Consider the following 13,959-nt stretch of genomic DNA (forward strand, 5'->3'; position numbering starts at 1 on the left):
CCCGTTGTCCAAGATAACCTAGAATGTTCCCTCCCTCCGTTCTTCTTGGCGCTTTGTCACGGAACGTGGAAGCATTTCGTGCTCCTATATCATTGTTGCTGATTTAAAGTGTTCTGTCTGGTAGATAGGAATGTCTCCCATTTTATAGTTCCTTGTCTTAAATGATGGAGACATTTGCCAAAAATGTGTGCCACTGGGAAGGGTGGAAAGAACATGGGGCCATATGAACCCGAAACCTGTAAGGAAGTGTCAGATCGGCTACACAGATGAGCAAGCTGTTCCATTGATTAAGGCAGAAACATTTGGTTGTATATTTTGAACATGACAATAAGGGACTCACCTGTATGTCCCTAACACTTTTTTCCAGTGAGAAAAATCAGTTCTGCCATTTGCCACATTTCAATCTTAGAGACAAGTGCACTCCCCTTTGTTCCCATGAGCTCCGCATGCAGGAATGAGAAGACTTCACTCCTCCCTTGATGTCTGCCACAGGAACTTTCCATAACAGTGGTCTCTGTCGCTCTTCATGGTCTTGTCAGCTGATCCCAAGGTCCCACTTAGTATGGCAGTAGCCTTTCTCAACCAGAAGATTCTTCTAGCTTCCTCCCTCCATTTAAGCTTATTTTCCCCCTTTCTTAGTAAAGGAGACTTTTGGCATGTATTTCCCACCAAACTTGGCCAGCAATATGTTCTCTCTAACAGATAGAAAATCAGGGACACTCCTAATGGTCACATTGCTGAGCCATTGCCCATGTCTAGCAGACTAGCCTCGGCTGTCTGTCTGTAAGACAGGTCTCCACCTGTGAACTGACCTGGAGCCCTGAAGTAGGTCCTGACATCACTTGGGTCCCAGAGGCTTTTAAGTGAAGTATGTGCTGAAATAGGGATTTCGCCTTAAAATCTCCCAACTGTTGCTTTAGTGTTTTTATTTAAAAATTGACAGATACTCACACGGGACCTGCAAGTGCGTGGCAGAAATTGTAGTCATCAAGATTTGCCCGTTTCCCTTATTAGCAACCTCCTAATTCATTACAGCATAAAGAGAGTAAAGGCTCTGAATCACTGAGACAGGGGGAGGCTATCTGCTGAATCCGTATTTGACTCCTGGAGCGTTCCCTGTTTGCCCTCTTCTCTCCGTGGGGAACGTTTTTTTTTTTTTTCCCCCAGAATAAGATGTACTATCCTCACACATGCTCATTTGTCTGGTTAAGAGTCTGAGCCAAAGGGTCATGCCAGGTGGGGCTGCAAACATCACATTTCTAGAAAAATCTCAGTAACTTGAAGTAAAGCCAAATATTTTCCCCAGGAAATGTGCATGATTTTTTTAAAAAAAGATAAGCTTTTTGTTTTGATGGTCTTTATCTTTAAAAGTGACTTTTTTTTTTTAAAGGGGAGATATACTTTTACAGAGTTACTGTGTAGATAATTAAAGCTGTAAAACTAAATCTTGTATAATGTGTATAATTTGATTCAGTTAGTAAATATTTATTGAATTTTCGTGAAGTCCCAGAGATTGCTGCATTCAATAAATAGGGCAGTAAAAAGTGCAGCCTTTTGGTGGGGGGAAGAAAGATTTCCGGTGTAACATAATAGAAAAAGATTATGTTACCACTTCTCAGAGGGCTTTATAGTTTATTGTATTGTATCTTGGAAAAACTTGTTTCTAGTCCAGATATACAAAGATTTACTAACAGTTGCCAACTCATCAATTCTTTGCATCAGTTGCCTGGTTCCTGGTTTCATTCCTTTACCCAACAAATATTTAGTGAACTCTTCTTTGAGATAAAGACCCCATTTTAGGTGTTCGCTTTAGGTGGCATCATGTAAGCGACTGTTGGTGAGAAAATGTGATTCTCCTTCTAAGTGGCTGGCTAGTGGCATGGCGATTTTAGTTCTTTACACTGTTAATTTTCGTGAAGTCCCAGAGATTGCTGCGTCTGAGAATCAGAGAGCTGTAAACACAGCTAGAGACCAGAAGGTAGCATATTTCAAGACCAATGAAGATGCGCCACTGCATTTCTTCGGTTGACCCCCTGGACTAGTGGTTCTTAGCGTCCATATCAAGATACTAGGACTAGAGCCAGAGTCTTAGGGCTTTTATGACCCTCTTCCAGTGATAAAGGCAACAAATAGGGACAGGGCTGGAGTTGCTCAGGGAAGGAACCGTGCAGACGCCATGTGGGTCCGCGAGGCCTTGTGGGTGGCAAGCCTTGGCAATGTAGCCCCTGTCCCCAGGGTGTGGCTGTGGGGCTCTCAGAGGTGGGGACCCCTCAGTTGTACTCAGGTGTTTCAGAGAGCACATCAGCGTGGATATTCACCTCTGGCTTATGGAGAGCAGTTGTTTGGTTAAGTTTGTTCTTGAACCTCACTGTCCAGCTCTTAATGCACTACGGCCAGGGCATCTTCCTCTTCGATGGCACCACGTTCAAGGCCCCCGGTCTCTGGTGCATCATTGCAAAACTAATTGCTAGCTATTGGTTGTAAGAGCTGTACACGTAAGAAGCTAATATTTCATTGTTTTTCATGGTAGAAATAGCATCATTACTGTATGTATTTGCACTGTTTTAAAAAACCAAACCCAAGTATCTGCTGAGTTGTTTAAAGTGGGAAACATGGCGCATCTCACAAAGCAGGGCATTTCTGGAACAGCAAGCACGGGGTCCGTGGGTCACTCCGGGCAGGCCCAGCAGCCTCAGGTTTAGAGCGAGTCTGTCATTCTCTTATTAAGGCCACATATGCCTGCAGAAGTCAGGCACATTTTCAGAAATGTTAGTTTCTATTTTCCTTCCTTGATGTGAATTTAATTTTATTTCCCATAACCTTTACCAATTCCTGACATCAAATCTTGAAAGATCCTAGGAGCTATGCTTCTTTAAAGCGAGAAACGGCACATTCCGGAAATGTCATTCGTCAGGAGCCTTTCAAGGCAAAGAGGTTTGGAGACCTTTTACGAAGTGATGTGACGTTTGGGTACTTATCCACCCGAGAGTTTGAGGCTTCCCCATAACTAATACTTACCTGAACTACCACAAAATAACAACACAGAGTCCCGGGAAGACCCGCATTTCAGACCTTCTCAAGATTAGATTCTACAAACCCGACGATCAGCTGTCAGGGACAACTGGCTGGGGAGAGCCAGACTGAGAAGGATATTGCTTCCGCTGTGGAAGCCTTGCCACAGGTGTTTAGCCTGTAACTCGTGGTTGTGTTTAACGTCGAAAGTATTTATTTAGTTTCTTCTTTTAAGTAATGGATGTCAGATATTTAATCAGATCAATATCAAAAATGACAAGAAACAAAAATGTGTCTGAAAACAGGGCAAAGGCGTAAAACTAGTGAATTATCTTCCCTCTATATTGAGATGCTACTGTTGTATTTAAAAGAAATCTGTTGAGGGGAGCCTGGGTGGCTCCATCCGTCAAGCGCCCGACTCTTGATTTCAGCTCAGGTCATGATCTCAGGGTGTGAGATCAAGCCCCGTGTCCGGCTCCGCGCTCAGCGTGGAGTCTGCTTAGGATTTTTTCTCTCCCTCTCCCTCGGCCCCTCCCCCCTTTAAAAAAAAAAAGAACCTGTTGAGCAAATTTTAATAGAAAAATGAAGTGAGCTTATTCTCCAGATGTTGACAGGGATAATGATAGCAACAGACACTACAGTCACTGTCAGGCACTGGTAACTGCTCGATGTGGATTATCTGATTTAATCCTCAGTATCTCTATAACCAGGGTACTATCATTATCCCATTCTCATAGATACTTAATCTTAGCAGCTTCTTTACCTTCCCGCCCGCCTGCCCCACAGCTCTAAATTTAACCACACGACAATTTTTTTACAAGGGAAAACCTTTTTATTCAAAGCTTCTTTTTGAGAACGAGAGCTTTGTCAAAGAAAAAGACACAAGCATCCTGTGTTTATAGAATGTGTTTCTGGAAGCAATGCTGAGATACTCTTAAAATATATATACGTGGTAGTTGCTGATTTTGTAATCACCAAATCTCTGCTGCTGGACAGCAGAATTTCAAATATCCCATCGCTGGCCGGCATTGTTTTTGTTTTTTTCTAAACATGCAACTAAAATTCTGCATTAAAAGAAAAGAAAAATCCTCTCAAGCATGCCATGCACATGGGAGACAAATGGCCACAGGCAGGAAGGCAGATTATGTTGGGCACTGGCCAAAAGAGAGCTAGGCTAGAACACTATTGACAGGCGAAAACACATCCTGAGCTGGGCTAAGTGAAATCTAGTTTTCTTCCTTTGTTCTGGCGAAATGCTAAGTGAGTTACTTTTCGGGCATCAATGGAGTAATTATGTAGTTGTGTCCATTAAGAATATGAGCTTATGTGGTTAGCCTGTTGGTTTAGAGCAGTGAGGTAGAAAGATTGGAGTCCTTACGGGTTTGGTTTGTCAAAGGCACAAACAATGGAGTTGTGTGCGTGAGGTACTCAGGAACCAGGTCACGTTCTTAGGCACAATCTAGAGACTATTCGTGAGGTGTGCTCAGGAAGTTGAAAGAATTTCTTCACGAACTGCCTTTATTACAAGGCAATTCTTTATCACAGTATTGAAACCACAGCGTATGCTACTTTTGTTCCAAATTCAGATTCTAACAGGCTTATTTGTTTGTCAAAAGGATGAACACGTTTTTCCCCATCAGTCAAACATGGCGGGTTCCAGTTGGTGTTTGCTTTCTTACAAAACCTCTCTGTTGGTGCCTTTCTCCCTCAAAGCTTGGCATATCACTCCTGACTGAAAACAATCCTGATAGAAACTTAAACCAACTGGAGGTATAGTCTCTACAGCAGAACTCTTCTTGTGTGTTTTGTGTGTGTTTGTATGTGTTTTAAATCACGTCATGGCAAGTGATCACCACATGTGAAGGAGAGCGGCCATTTAGACCGAATGTCTGCCTCCTCACACTGTTGACACCCTGTCAAGCCTTGTCTACTGCCAAAAATCAACCCTCGTAGACTCCCTTCCTCTGAACGATCCAGTACGCCTACTTGAGTTTTTCCCAACTTGGAGAGAATGAAGTAGCAAAACCAGAGGCAAAATTCTTACCCTGGGGAGTTCTAAGTACTCTGTGAAAGATGCGGCCTCTGGTATAAACGCAGAGGCCCAGGTGGTGACTCTGACATTGAGGATTTTGGCTCACATCGGCAAAATTATTTTGGAAACCAGATGTCCCCAAGTGAATTTATGTTGTTCTCTCCAGGGCAGGCGTCCAGCTTCGTAGCATGCTAGTAGAAGTGTGATACTTAGGTGTTATGAGGGCACTGTGTCAGCTTCCTCGATATGCTAATTTTAAGTTTCTTGTGAAAAAAAAAATAAATTTATTGGGAATGCTCCCCATTGGAATAGAAATATGACTCTCCTCTCTAACTTCCCACCAAATAAAATGTTAGGGGTAGCGCTTCATTTCGGTTCTTTTTGAGGTTTGGAAAGTTTAAACAAGTCAGTCGCGAGAATGAGGAGAAGCTCGCTGTGGCGTTGAAGGCTTGCTGTAAGGGCCACTGAGAGGACAGCTGCGGCTGACTGACTTACCCTTAGAATGGCCAACAATTTGTTTTTGCTTTTAAATCTTACTAAATTCACATCTTTTAAAAAAAGGAAACACTACAAAGGACCAATGAGATCATACGTGCAGCTGTCTTCTTATGATAGAATCTACTGGGATTACATTGTGTTTAAATGAAAAGCAGGCACACACTTAGGGATAATCGGCCAACGAATGTAAATATACTTGATTCATAAAGCATTCCTGCGCTGACTTGATCTACCCGTGGGTTCTGCCTTTCCAGTCCCACATTGGCCATTTTTTTTCCCAAGGGCAAGCTGTTCGATTCTAGAATCAGTCAACAAACGGATTTGGTAGTAGGTGTCAACAGATTTTTCTTGGGAAAGCATTAACTAGACAATGGAATGAGCAAGTTTGTGGAAGTCGTGAGCAGAAAGACTTTCATAATTCAGCCCTGTGCTTTATTTGGGTATTTTTGACGTTGTTCTTTTCTTCACTCCTGAGCTTATGTGCTCATTTGCCTAACCAAGTTGGGTCCACTAGCAAGGAAATGTCTGTGTAGAGGCCCAGCCACATTTGTGTGGCAGGGTGGACTTGACTTTTTATCTCTGGCCTCCTTAGCCTTAGAGAAGAACAGAGAGCTCTTGTTCTGAGAGTGGCCCGGGTCTCTGATCCCTCTGAGTGTCCAGGGCCATGGGGCTTGTCAGTCAGAGAAGCCACAGTCCGCTGTTGGATTTACCTCTTGTTCTGTTAGGAAATGAAGTTCCACTTAACTCGGAAAAAGTACTTGAGCTTCGAGGAACATTAAGGAAAGCACCGAGGCTGGAGTGGAATGAGAGAGAGGGGAAGATGGTAGGGGTTAACGTCAGCAAGGCAAAGTGAGGTGGACCATGAGAGCCTTGAAGGCCAATTGGGAGAGAACTTGAAGGCTCTTTTTCAGGAGTGAGGTGGGGAAGCTGGCTTTGAGCAGAGATGAGGCAAGGTCCGCTTTGGAAAGGGCCCTTCTGGCTGCTCTGTGGACAACAGACTGTAAAGAAATGGGCTGAAGATGGGAGTTGGCTAGGAGAGTGTCTCACTACAGGGGAGAGACGGTGGTGTCTGCCCACAAGGGGAGCTGTGGTAAAGGTGGCAGAAAGTGCTAGAATTCTGGGCACACCGTGACGATTGACAGGATTTGTGGATAGATTGGATGTGGGATGTTAGAGAGGTCTCAAGGATGACTCCAAGGTGTTTTGGCCTGAGCAACTGGAAGATTGAGTTTTTCGGTTTGGGGGCTTACGTGTCCGTTTTAGGTCACGCATCCTTTCCACAGGCATCAGGAACGTTCCTGTAGAATAAAGTGGAGATGATCACGCATGACAGGCAGCTATGCAGTGAGCTTGCTGAGTCTCCATGCGAGGCCAGGCTCAGCAGCCAGCCCCAGCCTGGAAACAAGGGGGTTGAACGATATCCTGCTGCTTCTGCCACACCATGTGGATATTCCACTGCTCAGGAATGACATGTGGATGTTTCTTGAGGAAAAGATTACATCAGAGGGAAGGGTCTACTTTCAAAATAGTAGTACCCTGCCACCAGAGGACGTCGGAGTCTCCTTCTGGAGATTCTTTAGGGCAAGTGTGCTCTGGGAATACGCATGGGGAGGCCGTGTGGAAACTGGCAGGGACAGATTTGAAGGAGAAGTCTGTTCTCTCTGGTGGAGGCATTCGGGCAAGTCTGAGGAGTTGCTTTGTGAGATGTGCCGAAATGAGATGGGGATTTGGGTTCCCTACGAAACAACTGCCACCAATACTTGATGTGGGCTCATGTGGAAGCTCTGTCACCTAGATTGACAGCTATGCAGTGTGCCTTTCCCTGGGACATTTGTGTCGTATTTGAATCAAAGTTGTTTTCTTTTATTGAATTTTTACCATTGTTGCCATCCCCTGTGCGGATAAGAGTTTTGTACCTGGAAACTAGATAGCTTGTCAGTAGTCAACAACAAACCAATGGTTCATAGCACTGAGCTGACCTGTGGATCTTTCTTACCTTTTTGGGTCAGTGGATTTCTTTGAGAATGTGACTGCTTCACAGAAAAATGCACAAACACACTGAACTGTATGTTGAATTTCAGGGAGGGGGGCCTGGATCCCAGCTTAAGAACCGCCAACTCTAAGATCTTGCATTTGGAATGGCGCCTTCCAGTCATGAATTGTATCTTCAAAAGATTGAGTGGAAATGAGAGCAAAAGACTCCTAGTTGATAATAAAGACATGTATTTCTTGATTCTCTACTTGAAGATTCTAGGTAACGAGGAAGAACAAGTGGGGTTGATTGGTTCACTCTTCTAGCAGGAGTGACAAGAAAGCCAGGCCAAACCAACATTTAACCTGTTGAATGGGGTCATTTTGTTAACATTTAAAAGGGGATCTCACAGCCAGGCTGGGAATCTTCCCACCTGTTATCCCAGATTATTCCACTTTCCCTTTCCCAAATTAAAACCAAGTCTGTGTATGTAGAAATTATGTACTACATGCATACAATGGTAAGGGAATACTAGTTATTTGGAATCCTAGTCACAACCAAAGTCACTTAGTATCTATCAGAGCAGGTAAAAGAGAATTTTTAGTTTCTTTTCTTTTCTTTTTAAGATTTTATTTATTTATTTGACAGAGAGAGAGAGAGAGCATGAGTGGGGTAAGGGGCAGAGGGAGAAGCAGGCTCCCCCCTGAGCAGGGAGCCCGACTTGGGGCTTGATCCCAGGACCCCGAGATCATGACCTGAGCCGAAGGCAGACACTTAACCAACTGAGCCACCCAGGCGCCCCCAGAATTTTCAGTTTCAAACTAACCATAGAATAAAGTGGGGAGTGAACTTACAAGACCTTCCTGTCAGTTTTCCCTGCCTTCAGGTAGCCAGTGGGTGCGTGCGCGTGCGCGCACACACACACGTTATAAGAGAGAACAATCTATTTTATCTTTAACATCCTAAATAAAAGAATTTCAAGCTTCCATATGCATTCTCTTCTGAGTTTCTACCATCCTCTTTCCCATTTGTAAGGGGTTGAATGGAACATGTCCCCCAGCCCCTGACCAAAAAAAAAAGAAAAAAAAAGTGTCCACCCAGACCTGTGAACGTGACCCTACCTTGGAAAAGCATCTTTGCAGATGTAATTAAGGATTTCGAAATCATCCTGGCTTACCCAGGTGGGTCCTAAAGCCGAAGGTGCTCAGAGAAGGCCATGTGAAGACAGAGGCAGAGGTTGGAGAGATGCATCCACAAGCCAAGGAATGCCTGGAACCCCCAGAAACTGAAAGAGCCAAAGATTCTCACCTAGAGCCTTTGGCCATGTTTACACCTTGATCTCAGACCCCTGGAGCCCCCAGATCTGTGAGAGGATAGATTTCTGTTTGTGCTTATTTTTTACTGCAGCCGCAGGAAACGAATACATGATGTAGTTCCTAACCCAGCTTCTTGCAAATAGTGAGCAATCAGAATTACCTTTGGGAAATTCTCTCACCAAGATAATTTCATTTGCTCATCTTCTCGTCGGTCAAGAAGTCTTGTCACTTTTGCAATGCAGAATGACAACATTGTCTAATGATAACCGTTCTTGAATTAATGAAGTACCTGCGTTTTTACAGAAATCTGTGTTCTGCTGACTCTCAGGACTGGCAAGCTCTTTTTCAGATTTTGGCTAACCATTCTTTGCTTTTCAAACTTTTATCGTTTACAGGGCATATAATGGCAAAGAACATACGTGTAGCCCACTGATTTTAGGTATATTTCAAAAGAGTCATAAATTTGAAATAATGAAACATGTTAAAATTCAAAATAATTTTTTTAATGTAAACTATGGGAATAATAGCATCTAAATAAAATCTTTCTCCACATTATCTTCCTGAAAAGTTATCTGATCATCTAGGTCCATGGTGAATAACTTGAGGCATAGGTCTGTTTCCATCCCTCATTGGTTTTGTCTCTTTTTCTTTCTTTTCATTTAGAAACACTTAATTCCAATTTTAAGTTATTGGCAATGACAGCAGGTATTCGATGGCTCTGTCAGAGTCGTCTACATTCAGGTTATGCACAATCCCGGGAATTAAGAATTTTTCCCTGAAAATTACCTTCGGAATTGTGTCAAAATCTAACCTGAAGAAAATACACTGTTTTGAACTTTGAAATTTGAAATTCGAAATTCCAACTCAAGAGTTAAAAGCAAATGGTTTCCTAATCCACTAAAGCTGCGGAAAGTATTTCTTCCTGTTCTGTTGTAGTATCTGTTTATGCTCTTAAAATGTGTCCAATAATACATCATTAGTTTTTTTTTCTCCAACAAATGATAAAAATGATCGAATATCAGAAAAGCTCTCAGCCATTAGACGTTTGCATTCCAGTTTTGTCCTCTTAAGAAATTATGGTTTTGACTTAAGAATCACAGTATCTTAGGACTTCTTGCAGAATTAGAGTGTTCTCAAATTGCAGGGCATGTTATGAGCAGTTCATAAAAATACAGCCCACCAATTTTTAAGCACGTTTAAAAAATGCATCCCTTGGAGAATAAGTCCTGGGGGGAAAGCATGTTTAGTCACCAGAATGGTCTTTTCCTTTGCCTGTCTTTGCGTTCATTCCCTTTGCCCTGTGAGTTTAGAGTTGTGGCCACTACAGAAGTGAGTGTAGAGTGTAGTCCCCATCTCCAGTGTGGATCAGTTTGTACCTTGTTGTCAATGGCGGGTGGTAGGAGGGAGCGTGCGTTAGTTCTGAACCTCGCCCTCGAGAGGTTTTGTGTGCATCTGCCTGCCAGATTCAACAGAGCTGCCAAGCTAATCCCCAGATGATTTCAGCTGCTCGAGCAAAACATGTATTGTAGCAGGCCACAAAGGTTTTGTGATTCTTTGTGACGTGGACTAACGTGGCCACACATAATCAATACGAGACTCAACACAGCTCAGTGAGTTCCATCAGAGGGCTTGCATTCACCTCTTTCATACCGAACGTCAAAAACACATTCAGTGGCTGTGAATTGATGATATTTGCAATTTTCATTATTGCCTTCAACATTTAATTGAGATTGAGAGGCATGTTTTTTGGCCACCCGCTGTTCTTGGGGAATAAAACTGGGTATGGGTCAACACTTATTAATAATTGCCTATTGTTTTACCCTTTTATTCTTGGCACACACATAGGTTAGCGCCCCACCAATACTCCAATGAGTGTGCATTTTCTACTGATGTCATAACTCATCAAATGATTATTAACCAAAAACATCTCTTCGTCTGTAGTATTTGCTTTCAGTGTGAATTCAAACAAAAGTCCTAATACATTTCTCCCTCATTTTATGTATGTATATGGATTACATTGTACATCAGCATCTTTGACTGTAAGGTGAACTATCTTAGCACACGGCGTGTCTACTGATTTAACAAACATTTATTTTATAGCAAGTATCCTGCACCAGGCCCTGCCTCGAGTGCTTTACCTTACTGGTTTACTTAATCCTTTTAGCAGCTCTGAGGTGGTTCTTGTATGATCCCTGTTTTACACATGAAGAAACTGAGGCAGGGGAGGGTGAGCGCCTTCCCCAAGGTCACGCTTCTAGCACAGGGCAGAACCGGGAGGTGATTAGGCGTTCTGGCTCTGGGGTTGGTGTTCCCAATCATGACCCATGCTGCTAATTATTCCTCCACACTTCATGTCATGGTTAATATGTGATACCCACGGGGCCATTTGAGAAGGCAGCTTCCAATGGCTTGTTCTGCTTTCTCGCCAAACACGATTATCAGTCAGGAATAGGTAGCTGGCTTTACAAACTTATTGGTGATGGTGTGCCTTGTTTTGCTGTTAAAGGCGCCTCTTTCAATGATGCCTCGGTACTTTTGGTCTCCCCTAGGCCTCAGCAGCATGACTAGTAATTTCTTACTGTACAGAATTATTCTGTACTTGTTCTAGAAAAATCCTGGTGGTTTTTCGGAAAGGTGGTTGTGCTGTGTTTATGAGTAAGGGGAAGGTTTAAGATGCTTCCTAACCCCATATGACGAAATTTCATGACACAATGTACTCAAGACAGGGGTAGATGGATAGATGATCATACAAAATCTAACTTTCAGATATTATATCCTGGGATTCACTCATCCCGGCCCATATAGATACATATTTCACATTGGTACTTGAGTCCTGGTGTCATTTACGTTCATGACATTACCCTGAATTGTAGATTTTTATTACTTCTTCTGCACTTTAGCATATATCCCACTGTGGAGTTTGTGTGTGTGTGTGTGTGTATGTGTGTCTATGTGTGTGTGGTGTGTGTGTGTCTATGAATTGGTAGTAAAATGAGGCATAATTGAGAAGCAGTAGAGAGGTCAGAGTCCACAGTCTCAAGCCAGCTTGCCTGAGGTCAGATTCCAGATCCAACACTTAAGAATTAGGTGACCATGAGCTAGATACTTAGTTAATCTCTGACTCAGTTTTCTCACTTCTAAAATGGGGATAGTAATAATACCTGCCTCCTGGGATCAGCCTGAAGAGCAAATGTATTCGCTCGAAACAGTGTCTGGCATAAACTAAGTGCTTTGTAAATATTTGCCATCTAACCAATAAAAATGTATGTATAACCAAAACGAAAAATACAAATTTAGCTTTTGTAACTATGAACATGCAAATATCATGAAAGACTCTCCCCCTGTTACCTGAAAAGTAGTCATGACAAATTAGCTCCCTGTAATCCTAATGGTGCGTGTGTAACATTTAAGAATATAATGGTTACTGAGGACAGAAAGGGATTTTTGCAAAAACCGTCAACAATGTTACATTGCACATTTGTGCCCTGATTATCAACAAAGCTGTCTCCTCACCTTTTGCACTGAAATCACCAAACTACCAAGGGACCACACTCTAGCTACTCTTGCTGGATAATCACTTCTCCCAGAACTCAGTGACTTAAAAGGATCTTTAAATTGTGCTCACGATTTTGTGGATGAGGAATTCGGGAAGGGCTCTGCTGGGCAGTTCTTGTTTGGAATCTGTCAAGCAGTTGCAACCAGTAGGCGCATGGGGCTGGGTCATCTGAAGCTCCACGGGGCTGCTGGTCCAGCATGTTCTGTGGTGTGGCTGACACTTGATGCTGGCTGTCAGTTGGGAGCTCAGCGGAGGCTGTGGACCAGAGTCCCTGGACATGGCCTCCCTAGCATGGCAGTCTTTGGGGAGATACCATGTTACATGATACATGTTACTCCGGCTTCCCCCAGAGTGAGCCTCCCAAGAGGGCCAGCACTGGAATTCTTTTTTTTTTTATAAAGATTTTATTTATTTATTCGAGAGAGAGAATGAGACAGAGAGCATGAGAGAGGGGAGGGTCAGAGGGAGAAGCAGACTCCCTGCCGAGCAGGGAGCCTGATGTGGGACTCGATCCCGGGACTCCAGGATCATGACCTGAGCCGAAGGCAGTTGCTTAACCAACTGAGCCACCCAGGCGCCCCAATTGGTTACCATTTTAAAAAAAGATTATTTATTTGAATGAGAGAAAGTGTGGGGTGTGGGAGGCAGAGGGAGAGGGAGAAGCTCAAGCAGACCCCCCCCCCCCCCCAAGAGCGAGGAGCCTGACATGGGGCTCGATCCCACGACCCTGAGACCATGACCTGAGCTGCAAACAAGAGTGGGACACTTAACGACTGAGCCACCCAGGCGCCCCTGGAATTCTTTTGACTGAAGCTCTTACAAACCTGCCCAGATTCAGGGGAGGGGACACTGACCCCCACTTCTCAGTGGGAGGGATGTCCAAGAATTTGGGCGCCATGTTTTTAAGTGCCACACACCACTTGCTTGAATTCCAGCAACTCCAGAAACCTGCAGAAACATTCCTCTGTGATGTGTATGTCTAGATTATTCAATCCCAGTTTCTTTAATTTTTCTTCAAGGACTCCTGTTTAAACTTTGAGCCATTCACAGAGATTTATTCTGGGCCTTTCATAATAGAAATAGCCCAGGGGACCAAACAAAGAGACCTTGGCAATCAGCTAAAACTTGAAAAGTATGAGGACAGTCCAGTAGAATTTCTTGAAAGTCATTGATAGTGTGTTCTTCTCTCTCAGAGCTAGGAGCTCTCACTGGTCCTTAAACCACAGGGCATTGAAATAGCTCCCTATATGGCCTGCATAGGATTGACTGAGCAGTGTCAAAACATCACCTTTCCTTAGACTTGGGCAATGAATTGCTGTCTCCTGGCCCTTCTGCTTCTCCCAAGTAAATTTTGCACATGACTCTGGAAAATTAATTCCTTCTTCACAGCATGCTCCATGTTGTTCCTCCTCATGTACTGCCCACCCCTCCCTGGGCACTCCTCTGTGAGGGCTCTGAGTCTCAAAGGGCCTCTTGGCTGAGCCTTCCTTTTTTAGGAGCAGAGAGAGACCTGACCTAGTGAGTTCCAAGTATGAGGGCACCACCCACATAAAACAGGCCAGAAAGCAACTGG

This window comes from Neomonachus schauinslandi, chromosome 7, assembly GCF_002201575.2.
Source record: "Neomonachus schauinslandi chromosome 7, ASM220157v2, whole genome shotgun sequence".
Lineage (NCBI taxonomy): Eukaryota > Metazoa > Chordata > Mammalia > Carnivora > Phocidae > Neomonachus > Neomonachus schauinslandi.